We start from the raw sequence: 12,417 nt of genomic DNA on the forward strand, positions 1-12,417 counted from the left end.
GTCATGTTAAATTAGGGCCTTATTTAATTTAATCACTTCTTTAAAGGCTCTATCTCCTGGGGCGCCTGGGTGGCTCAGTGGGTTAAAGCCTCTACCTTTGGCTTAGGTCATGATCCCAGGGTCCTGGCATTAAGCCCCCAGTCAGGCTCTCTGCTCAGCGGGGAGCCTGCTTCTTTCTTTCTCTCTCTCTGCCTGCCTCTCTGCCTACTTGTGATCTCTGTCAAATAAATAAACAAAATCTTTGAAAAAAAAAAAAAAAGAAAGGCTCTATCTCCAAATACAGTCACATTCTGAGTTCTGGGGATTAGGACTTCAACATTAGAGTTTTAGGGGGACACAATTCAGTCCTTAACACACTTTATAATCCAGAACATTCTCATGTGTTTTCTAAATTTATATGTCAATGGATATAGTATTTGTGTGTTAAAGGACACAGTAAAAGTATGGGAAATTAGGTAAAAACCTTTTCATGGAGCACAAAAAACACTTTGGGAACCCAATAGGAAATATGTACCATTGGCCTTCACATTTGAAGCAATTTTAAACTGGAAAGGTGAGTGGGGATGATTCCTCTGTCTGTGCTGACTCTTGCCAGGGCTCAAGTTAGAGCTAACTTATTCTTAGTACTGGAGGGCTGGCCTGGCAAAGCAAGTCCAAGTCCAGGGCTCTAGTTAAACAGGGGCTCCAAAAGGTTTTCATATGAAGAAAACATAATGTTAAAGAAAGAAAAACCATTGAGGGTGGGGCGCCTGGGTGGCTCAGTGGGTTAAAGCCTCTGCCTTTGGCTCGGGTCATGATCTCAGGATCTTGGGATCCAGCCCTGCATCGGGCTCTCTGCTCAGGGGAGAGCCTGCTTCCTCCTCTCTCTCTGCCTATTTGTGATCTCTGTCTGTCAAATAAATAAATAATTCTTAAAAAAAAAAATTGAAGGGAATTGGAGCAGCAGGGGAAAAAATGGAAATGGTTAAACTTATTTATATTTGTTTATATGTATGTATAGTTTAAAGAGAGCAGGCTTGTGGGGGGGTGCAGAGGGAGAGAATCTTAAGGAGACTTCACACACAGATGGCAGAGCCCAATGTGGAATTCAGTCTCAGGCCCCTAAGATCACCACCTGAGCCCAAATCACGAATTGGTCCTTTAAATGACTGAGCCACCTAGGCACCCTATTATTTTAATATTTCTGTGTGTATGCAGGAGACAGGATATCCTCAACTTCTCAGAGCTCATGCTCTGGGTCCCTGGTTATCTGGCACTAAATGCTTGAAAAGCTTGTCGATAGTTGAACAGCAGGCCTGAGCTTGTTTCTTGACAAACCACAAAGGCCAGTAAGAGTTAAGGATGAAGGCATCGGTATTCTTTTACTACATAGATTTTGGGGGGAGGTGGGGACTGGAGGCAGAATTTTATCTTTTGTTTAGACTACAATTCTGATTTTTAATAACATCTATTGAGTTTGTTGTAAATTTTCAATGTAGAATATTGAGGTGAGTATACAAAACAATTAAAACTCCTTCTAGGGACAACATTTTTATATTTCCATCTTGTTTGTACATATTGTGTGTATAGAATATCTGCTTATCTACGTGGATATAAGTGCATGTGTATATATAGAAAATTTTGCAGAATTAGCCCATTCTTATAATCTGAGTACTTCCCACAGCATTAAATATTATTTAAAAACAAGAAATGTAATGGCGGCTTAATATCCTTTTCCATTTTATGAATAGATCTGAATGTATTTAATCAACTCTTCATATTTGCACACTTATGAACTTTCCTCTTTTGCTATTACAAATAAATTCATGTGGACATAAATCTTTGTGGGCATCTCTCACATTTTCTTACAGCTATATATTCTAACAAAGATATACATTGTAAGAAAGGCCCTTCTACTCAAGGATAGGCACACTGTCTTTTTGGTGAAGAAAAAGCACTTTCTACCATAACACAGTCATGTATACAGCTGGCTTCAAAGGTCTCCTGAAAATCGGGCAGAGATCCGATTTCATTCTCTGTCAGTTAAAGAGAGTCTAATCCCCTAAACCCAAGGGCTGTACTTTTCAATGCTAATGGATGCCAGGCATGTCACTGTCTCTTCCAGAGGGGCGATGTTTTGTCAAGGTGTTTATAATTCTTCCCAATCTAGCCCAGGGGAGAAAGTCCCTAAGATAGAAAAGCTGTATTAATCAGGTTTCTTTTGGATATAATTGACAGAGACCCAACACGAATGGCTTTGGCAGAAAGGAGTATCTCTCTGACTCTTCCCCAGGTGGACAGCCTCAGTGAGCACTGGAATGGGGACTTGGGGACTATTAGCACTCTCTGCATCTCTCACCTTAGACTTCTATGTGTCCGCTTCATTCTCTCGGGCTGGCTGATTCTCCACAGCTGCGACTATGGCTACTGGTGGCACCTGGCTGACACCTGTCCAGTTCTGCAATCAGGGAGGAAGGAGACTTCTCTTCTTTCCAATATTTCCTGTAGCCAGGAAATAATTGGCTTGGATCAGGGGCCTTCCACCCCCAACAAAATTTCAATGCTGACAGTGATGGGGTTCTGTGACCTGATCGTTCCTGCTGAAGATGCAAGAGTAGGGGAGGTTGGGAGAGACAAGAGCAGAATCTCCCAAGAAAAGGGATAGTCCTGGTTCCAGCAGAACAGAAAGGAGCTGGCCAGGTAAAAGCAGAGGTCTTCTGAAGAATGCAGTGATAACTATGTTCTTTCCCTCCCCACCTGGACCCGCAGGGAATTAGGAAAGAGATGGTTTAACCACTCAGTCCTTACAGGGTCACGTACTGACAGCCTTTTCCTGCAAAGTTTCTGGTTTTAAGAACACTCCTTTATTATGAATGGTGAAATGCTCCAATTTAGCATTTGCATGACCCCACAAATCAGTCTAGTTGTTGAACATTAATAGTAATGTTCTCTGGGTATTTGTTATGGTTCCAGATAGGATGTTAAAGGCTTTCCATGAATATCGTCATTCATTCATCACCAGCACCATAATCCTCGTTTTAGAAATGAGGAGAGTGAAACTCGGAGGAAATGAGGTAATTTGTCTAACTATTTGTAGCTTAGCAGTAGCAAAGTCAGGATCTAAAGCCATATTCTTTAACTCCAGAGTCCACATGCTTAACCAATCCAGGAAGGACACAGTCTTCAAACTGCAGAAAATGAAGCAACTCTGTTTCTTTGATCTGCTTAATAACAACTACTGCCAAATGAATACTTTCAATATGTAGACCTATACCAAGTGCTTTACATATGTGTGTATACATATTCATTATGCACACACATATGCACAAGCATATACATATATACATATTCATTATATTACATATAAATGTAGATAATATAAAATAGTTGATCCTTCAGCAACATATATGTGGATTTTTTATATCCACATATATGTGGAAAACTGTAAAAAAACCACATATATGTGGATATCCACATATCCACATATATGTGTTTTTTTACAGTATAGCACTGTATATATGCACATATATGTGGATTTTTTTACAGTATAGCACTGTAAATGTATTTCTTCTTCTTTATGATTTTTAAGAACATTTTTTCTCTAGCTTACTTTATTATAGGAATGTAGTATATAATACATATAGCATACAAAATATATGTTAACTGACTGTTTATGTTACCCATAAGACCTCCAGTAAATTGTAGGCTATGAGTAGCTAAGTTTTGGGGGCACCAAAAGCTATACACAGATTTTTAACTGCCTGGGGGTGGGGTGGGTGGTGGTGGAAGGCATTTGGTCCTAGCCCCATTTTGTTCAAGGGTCAAATGGGTAGTCTAATTATATATATATACACATATATATGTGTATATATATATATTTTTAATATATAATAAGTAGTATATATGTCAATGTATTTTATATATACATGGTATATACTATATACTATACATACCACAGTTTTAGGTTTATAAAAAAAATCGAAGATTATATAAGGAGAGTTTCCATATACTCCCTTTGCTCCACTCAGTTTCCCTTATTATCAACATCTTGAATTAGTTTAGTACACTCGCTACAGTTGATGAGCCAACATTCAATCTTATTGTCTAAATTCTATAGTTTTTTTTTTTAAAGATTTTATTTATTTATTTGATGGAGAGAGATCACAAGAAGGCAGAGAGGCAGGCAGAGAGAGAGTGGAGGAAGCAGGCTCCCTGCCAAGCAGAGAGCCCCATGTGGGGCTCGATCCCAGGACCCTAGGATCATGACCTGAACCGAAGGCAGAGGCTTTAACCCACTGAGCCACCCAGGCGTCCCTAAATTCTATAGTTTTTTAAAAAGATTTTTATTTATTTATTCCTGAGAGAGAGAGAAAGAGAGAGGCAGAGGGAGAAACAGACTCCCTGATGTGGGACTTGATCCCAGGACCTCAGGATCACAACCTGAGCTGAAGGCAGATGCTTAACACACCGAGCCACCCAGGCACCCAATTCTATAGTTTATATTAAGGTTTACTCTTTGTGTTGTACACTCTGTCGGTTTTGACAAATATATAATAACATGTATGCACCATTACAGTATCATTTGAAGTAGTTTCACTGTCCTAAAAATACCCTATGCTCCACCTACTCATTCCTCCCTCCCCCCATAAACCTTTGGCAACTACTGATCTTTTTATTTCCCTATAATTTTGCTTTTTTCCAGAAGTTCAAATCATATAGTGTGTTGCTTCTTCAAACTGGCTTCTTTCACTTAGCAATATACATGTAACTTTCCTCCATGTCTTTTCATGGGTTGATAACTCCTTTTTTTTTTTTTTTTCATCAAGAAACAGTATTCCATTGACTGGATGTATTGCAGTTTATTTGTTCAGTCACTTATTGGAGGACATCCTGGTTGCTTCCAAGTTTTGGCAATTATGCATAAAGCTGCTATAAACATTCGCATATAAGTTTTTGTGTGGACACAGCTCATTTGGGTAAATACCAAGGAATGCAGTTGCTGGTCTCTATGGTAGGACTGTGTTTTGTTTTGTGAGAAATTGCCAAAGTGTTTTACAAAGTAGCCGTACTATTTTGCATTCCCATCGGCAATGAATGAGAGTTCCAGTTGCTTCATATCCTTGCCAGCATTTGGTGGTATGTGTGTTTTGGGTTTTAGCTATTCATTGGGTATGCAGTGGTATCTCACCGTTTTAATTTGCAGTTCCCTAATAACATATGATGTTAAATAACTTTTAATGTGCTTATTTGCCATCTGTATATCTTCTTCAGTGAGATGTCTGTTCAGGTCTTTTGCCCATTTAAAAAAACGTGTTTTTTTTTTTCTTCTTATTGTTGGGTTTTAAGAGTTCTTTGTATCTTTGTATATTTTCTCATTGTTGGGTTTTAAGTGTTCTTTGTACATTTGTATACCAATATTTTATCAGGTATGTGTTTTGTGAAGATTTTCTCCCAGTCCACAACTTGTCTCTTCATTCTCTTAACAGTATCTTTTATAGAGCAGAGGATTTTAATTTTAATGAAGTCTAACTTAATCAATTTTTTCTTTTGTACAATGTGCTTTTGGTGTTGTATTTTAGGAAAAGTCATCACTAAACCAAAAAATCACTTAGGTTTTCTCCTCTGTTATCAACTTCTGGCATTTTTTTTTCATTTTTATTTTATATTTAGGTCTATGACTTATTTCGAGTTAACTTTTGTGAAAGTTATAAGATCTGTGTCTAGATTTTTTTTTTTTGCACGTGGATGTTCAGTTGTTCCAGCACCATTTGTTGAAGAGACTATTGCTTTTTGCTCCTTTGTCAACGATCAGTTGGCTATTTTGTGGGTCTGTATCTGGTGTCTCTTTTTCTGTTACACCTTCACGCATCTTTTTCTCCTCAGCTTTACCAACTACATATTTTTTATTGTCACCATGAACTTATGCCCATCTACCAGGTGTTAAATCCTTATTTTGCAGATGAGCAAACTGAGGCTGAGAGAGGACAAACATAATTTCCCCAGGCCAGTGGCTAGACAGAAGTAGAGGCAAAGTTGAAAACCACGTCTGTCTGACTCTGATTCTCTGCACGTTTGTACTCCCCCATGCTGCCTGATGGTGCTAGGCTGGGACTTGGTGTGTCAAGCTTAACCTTACAAGGGGCTTTCCAGGGCCTGAATGCCAGAGTCTCCTTTCTGTACCGGTCTTTGAAATAATGCTTCATCTGCTCCTTGATTCTAATCAAGGTTGCCCTTTGCTCATGGTCCTTCAGGACCTGCCATGTGAATCCTAATCTGCCTGAAATTTAGCTTTATTAAAAATATTCAGCCAGTTTATTTTTTTGAACTTTCCCCCTAACTTTTTGCTGAGATCTTGACCATAATTGTTTTTTTCTCTGGCTCACACTGAATCCTTTTTGCTGTGAAGTTGCTTGCTTAAATTCCTTATCACTGAGGTTCTCCTAACATCTTCCCGAAGACAAAGCCTGCTGGATTGGACTGCTAAACTGAGCATATAGCTAAAAATCCTCTTGGTTAAGTTCTCCCTATATACCCATCAGCGCCTGGAACACTTGCTCTCAGAATTTACACATCAACTCTACATTCCCTCTCTGTGTTGCCCAAACAGGGCATCTCTACAACCTACTAAATTCTATTTGACTGCCAAGAGTCTTTTAAAAAAATCTCACAATCATATTTTAAACACTAAGGGATAGGCTTCTGATAAGAACACAAGGTTAAAAAAATAATAATACAAGGTTTATCACTCCCAAACAGAGATGAAATAGCTTGCAGAAGATAACACAGCAAATGAGATGGTGGAATTGAGATTCTAATCAAGATCTGGCGCAAAGGCAACGAGGATGGTCCTTGAATCACAGCAGGCTTCCTTCTGTGGATGGCTATGTCAGCAGGTGAAGGGGGCTGTGTGGGATTCAGGAAAAGCCCCAGAACAGGAGGCCTCCATAATGCAACTCGAGGGCATCATTTCACCACCTCACAATTGAAACTGTTTTAAAATAGCACATACCTAGTTGCTTATTATGACTCCAAACTGTTCATTTTGACACTGTTCAAAGTGCTTTACCAATATTAGCTCATTTCTCTGTGTTCATGAATATCTTTCTGAAGCCAACACCATGCAGCTATGTATTTTATAAACTGCTAGTGTAGTTCCAAGACAGTTTCGTATCCAGTAGCTGACAGTGAGTCCCAATTACTGACCAAGGACACTGTACCTGGGGGGTGGGGGAGGGAGGGGGTTTGATGGTGTGGCGAAGACTCTGAGGCCATGAACACTGTGCTGTCATTTTTCTGTGCTTTTTGTTTTGTTGTGTGTGTTTGTTATTCACAAAGTTAGAAGGAGGCTGGCAGGATTAATCTATGATCGCTCACGTCTCCCATGGTACAGATTACTGGATCTCTATAGGTCGTAGTTCTTGTGTGGGGTTTTTGCAGCAAAGAGAGACAACAAAGAGGCAGCTTGTGCAGTGAGCACTGTGGGATTCGGTTCTAAAGTTTTTGCCATCTAGGGGAGAGTAACTCTGGAAGTAAGCCGCTTTGACTAGCCAGCCGGTCAGGTGTGCTTGTGACACAGGCCGATTCAGGCTTCAGGGCCCTTCCTGATAAGGGGCAGGAGTAAGTTATTTATTAAAAACAAAGGAATAGCAATAATAAAATAATCCAATGACAAGTGAAGATTTACTTAAAAAAAAAAAAAAGAACTTTTGAAGTGCTTCCCAGATGTTTTATCTCTGGAAAAGGAGCACTGGTGGCGAGTTCGGTGTCAGCTCCCTGGGGCCCGCCGCTCTGGGCAGCACTGCCCTGCGCGCTAACCCGGACCCGCGAGGTTCCGGCTGTCAGAGGACCCGGGGATGCGGTCGCGCCGCGGGCTCGGATTGGCGGAAAAATGGCAACAAGAGGGCGGAGCCGAAGCGAAGGCGCGGGGAATAGCCGCGGGCCCGGGGAACCCCGGCGCGGACACGCCCCTCTCCGCCCCTCCGCCCCGCCCCGGCCACCGCCTCGGGCCTGCCGTCCCGCCGCGCCGCGCTCCCATTGGTACCCGGCGGCTGAAGCGCGCGATTGGACGGGGGGGCTGCCGGGGCCGCGGGGCGGGAGCGAGGGGGCGGGGGCCCGGCGCGCGGCTGATGAAACCCGGCGCCAGAGCCCGCCCGCTCTCCACGCTCCATTCAGTCGGCGCGGGCAGGTGAACTGCCGGGCGGGGCGCGAGGCCAGCCAGCGTCCGCTAACCGCAGCCGCAGCTCCCGCTCCCTGCGCGCCGCGCCTCCCTCCGAGCAGCCGTCCTTCCAGCGGCGCGTGCCGAGCCCCTCCGCGGACTAGTCCGCATCCCGCCGCCCGCCCGCCGCCTCGGTGAGTGCCCGGCCCCCGCCGGCGCTAGGGCAGCTGCTCGGCCCCGGGTCACCTTGGAGGGGCCCCTGGCGCCGCGTGGGGCCGCGGGAGGGCGGCTCGGGGAGCGGCGTGGGTCCGGCGCCGGGGATGCTGGCATCCTCCGGGGTGGGCAAGGGCAGGACGGGCGCGGGGCTGTGCGCGCGGGGCCGGTGCCCATGCGGCTGTCTCCTCCACTGGAGTCCATTTTGGTTCCCTGAAGGCGCGCGGCGTGGTGCATGATGCAACACCGAGTGAGTAAGCGTGGACGACCTGGCGCCGCCGTGATGCCCGCCGCGCGCGCCCGCCAGCGACCCCGCGCCGGGACCGTCCGGGTGGTCGCGGTGGGCTGGAGGCGGGACTGGCCGCATCAGTGGGCATGCGGGCCCGGCCGGGAGGCATCCGGAGGCCTGCCCTTACATGGCGCGGAGCAGAGCACCCCGCCCCGCCACGAGGTCTGCGATGTGTCATCGTCTTGGTGGGAGCCCGCCCTGTGGCCGCGGGGGTGGTCCCGCGGCAGGTGGCCGGCCTGGGCACAGCGGTGCACCCCCGCACCCTGCCTGCGGCGCCCACCTCTTATCCCTAGAGCTCGGGTCGCGCCCCGGCCCGCCTACACCTCTTGTCTGAGTTTCCAGGGTGATTTCGGGGAAGTTCCCCCCCTGGGTGGGCTTCCTTGTGACCCGATTTGACACATGAAGGCTGAGTTCTTCAAGCCTTCCAGATGGTTTGGAGGGAGAGGAAGTTATTCCGGCTTAATAAAGACAACCTTTTCCCAGTGTGTTCCTTTCTGCGTAGTAGAAAACTTCCCAAACTGGGCAGGTCGAGCAGGCATTCTAAACCCGTGTGTACACAGAGCAGCCCTTGTGCTGACTACTACTACGAAGTGCTATTTTAGCTCCTTCCCCTTTTCAGTGGGTGTGGGAAGCAGATACTGGTGGTGTTTGGTGAGATTAGGGTAGTAGAGACATGTGCCTCCAGGAAGAAAACTGCACCTCCCAATACACGTGGTGGGGCTCGCTCTCTCTCCAGGGAAGAAACCTAGACTTGTGTGTAGTTATGGGAGGAGAGGGTTGGGATTTCAGTCCCCGGTATATTTCCTTAAAAATGTGCTCTTTAGGGGCACCTGGGTGGCTCAGTGGGTTAAAGCCTCTGCCTTTGGCTCCAGTCATGGTCCCAGGTCCTGGGATCGAGCCCCACGTTGGGCTCTCCGCTCAGCGGGGAGCCTGCTTCCCTCTCTCTCTCTGCCTGCCTCTATGCCTACTTGTGATCTCTGTCTGTTAAATAAATAATTTTTTTTTAAAAAGTGCTCTTCAAAATTTGGTCAGTGGAGACTTTTTGTTGGCTTGTGGCTGAATTTTCTAATTGTCTTTAATTTGAATTATAATTTACTTGGGAGTTGATAGTAACATTTCTTGCCCTTTATGTTTGGTTCAGATAGTAGGAAACCATGATACATTTATTCCCCTGATATTTTTAGTTGGTCTCAGTGGAAATTATCATTATTTTTATATGAACACACCCTTCTGTCATTAAAACAAAAGGTCTTATTTAAGCCACACAATCAAAATAGACGTTAGGGGACAAAGTCAACAATGGATTAACATAGTTTTCAAAGGTTTAGCATATTACAATCATGTTAATCATTATAGATAAATTTAAAGAGTGTCAAAGGAGTTCTGACTAAGCAAACAGGACAAAACTTAATAGAGATCAGAAATATACGCAGTTGGTTGAATCTGGATTTGGGCCAAACGAGTGCTCTTATCTATATAATTATTTGCTTTAGAAGGAAAAAGGCTTGGAAGGCAAGATTGCCAACCCTGGGGAGCTTGTATTCTAAGACACATGTTAATTATATTTGGTATAAGTACATGCTTATTGATTGTTCTAGTCTGGAGCTTTTTTTCTACTAAGATCAGTAAAAATATGTAATTATGTTGGAGGGCCCAGTATTATGTCTAATTGGATTAATCCTTTTTCATTATTAACCATGTATTTGGAGGTATTGGTTTATTAATCCTATGGGGGAATTTGAAATAAGAACAAGTAATGGAGAGAAACATTTTTCTATATCCCAGATGCATCTTGTAGCTGTTTATCATTTTATCTGGTTCAGGTCCAAGCAGGACCTGTGGATGGGACCCTAGTGTTTTTCTGTATGATTGGTCTCTTCACGCCTGGGGCCCATCAGTATCACTGCCCTCTTCCAGTTGAGGGCAGATCGCATGAACCATGAGGACTTTGCTTTTACTTTGGATGAGCTGGAGAACCCTCTGAGGATTACTTTAAATGCTGCATGGAGATTATATGGAGGTGCGGGAAGTGGGCAGGTATAGAAGCAGGGAGAAATGTAACTTAAGTCTGGAATACAATCCAACTTCATGTTGTATGTGCACAAGAGAGAGTGACCATATGTCATTTCCTTGAGCGGTGATGGCTTGGGCTGGGGTGGTAATGGTAGAGATGGGGGTGGGGGTTGAGTTCTGCTCCACCTGTAGACTTAACTACTTGTTCCAACTGTAGATTTTAAAGGGAGACTCAACAGGCTTGGCCCGGGAAGTTCACGTGAGGTGTGAAAGGTCAAATACGATTCCAAGAAGTAGAGCTGCCATATGGTATTAACGAGATGGGAATATGGAAGAATGAGCATGTTGGGAAGGACTCTTCTAAAAGTCACAACTGACTTTTTTTTTTAGACATTTCTGTTCTCAAGGTTGAACTCTGTCTGCTCAGGGGCCCCTCTCAGGTACATGACTGCATTATAGCCACCGGCCCCAGTATCGTGGCTTCCTTCTTTTTCACCTAGCTGTCTTGCTTCCTTGAACCTAATGTAGGGATCTCTTGGTGCTTGCAGACTCCCTGTGCCCCTCTGCCACCTTCCAGTAAGCACCTTGGCTGTGGGTTTGTCCCATGACCAGGACGGGGACCCTCTGCCACACGAGGTATACCTCCTTTTTCATTCTTGGGCCTTCAGGGCACCTGCTTCCAGGGGTTTCTTGTGTCTTGGGGCAGTGGCATTGGTTCCCAGGCCAAGGTTGTATCCACCACAAGGATTCAGGTCTCTTCCAGCCACAGAATAGAAGCATACTATCTCCCATGGGAAATTAACAGCCCTGTAGTACACTTGAGGAACATCTCTCTCCTCTTTGTCCATAATCTTTCTCCCCTGACCCCAAAGCATCTTTGAAAAGAACCATCCCTGCAGTTGTTAATACTGCATTGGAATCTGTCTTGGAAGGTTTAGTGCGTTTGCCACCTGTGAGTCAGAAGAACAGGTGACAGATTGGTAAAACAGTTTGGAGGACTGCTAAATATGTTCATCCCACTCAAAAGGCATTCCTTCAGATCTGTGGCATTGGCAGAGCTGTGAGGAAGGCTGGTTACTTTACCCTTGGTCTGGAGTCCTTCCTTCTAGGGACACCAGCTCTAGGAAAGACATTTCTGGACACTGGAATCGATTCTGGCATAGGGTTGACCCATCCTGCCACACCCAGTCTTTCCTTTGGCTTTTTCCCTCTGTTGATTGTCAGTAAGGGTTCAGACTGCCAGATGGTACATTTGGTGACCGAATGGCGTGAATGAATTCGAGTCATGTGTGGTTAGGGGCCTTTCCAGCTTCAGTGCAGGCTGAGGTGAGGTGCCTTGAAAGGAAGGAAGCTGCTTTGGGAGCTGAGGACAGGTAGGAGGCATGCTGGGAACAGCGCCCCTGTAGGCTTATGGTGTCTGGCTTGGCCACTATGTGGGCAGCCCGCTAGAGTGGCATTCAGACTCTCAACCCCGTGGACTCACTCTATCCATAGATGGGGGAAGCCTTCCCTCTCAGCTTCCGGATAACGAAGCTCACAAACTGCGAATTCCATAGTATTCTTTGGATGAATAAAGGTCCCGGAATCAATATTGAGAATTCTTTCATGAAGTAAGTTCTTTCTGTTACCAGTCTACTGTTCTGACTATGGCAACCAGAAATCAAGCTCAGGGAAGCCTTCAAAGGCTGCTGCCAGGGGGTTGTATCCAAAGGTGGAAGAGAGGATGTCCCACAGCTTCCCTGGGCTTGTGCGTATTTCTCTGTCCTCT

The 12,417-nt window shown here is 44.7% G+C and overlaps 1 protein-coding gene across 3 annotated transcripts in view; it reads left to right on the top strand.

Moving 5' to 3' along the window:
* The first annotated feature begins 7,986 nt into the window (after positions 1 to 7,986).
* The window catches only part of SLC7A1 (solute carrier family 7 member 1), a 78,929-nt gene continuing 74,498 nt past the window's right edge, over positions 7,987 to 12,417 (top strand). For 2 of the 3 annotated variants that reach the window (XM_032314452.1, XM_032314457.1), the window contains exon 1: positions 7,987 to 8,328. The gene's annotated coding sequence lies outside the window, so the exon portion shown is untranslated. Of the gene's footprint in view, positions 8,329 to 8,352; positions 8,598 to 12,417 lie in introns of those variants that run through there. The other variant, XM_032314455.1, reaches the window with a different exon arrangement.

The sequence above is a fragment of the Mustela erminea genome, chromosome 15 (genome assembly GCF_009829155.1).
Source record: "Mustela erminea isolate mMusErm1 chromosome 15, mMusErm1.Pri, whole genome shotgun sequence".
Lineage (NCBI taxonomy): Eukaryota > Metazoa > Chordata > Mammalia > Carnivora > Mustelidae > Mustela > Mustela erminea.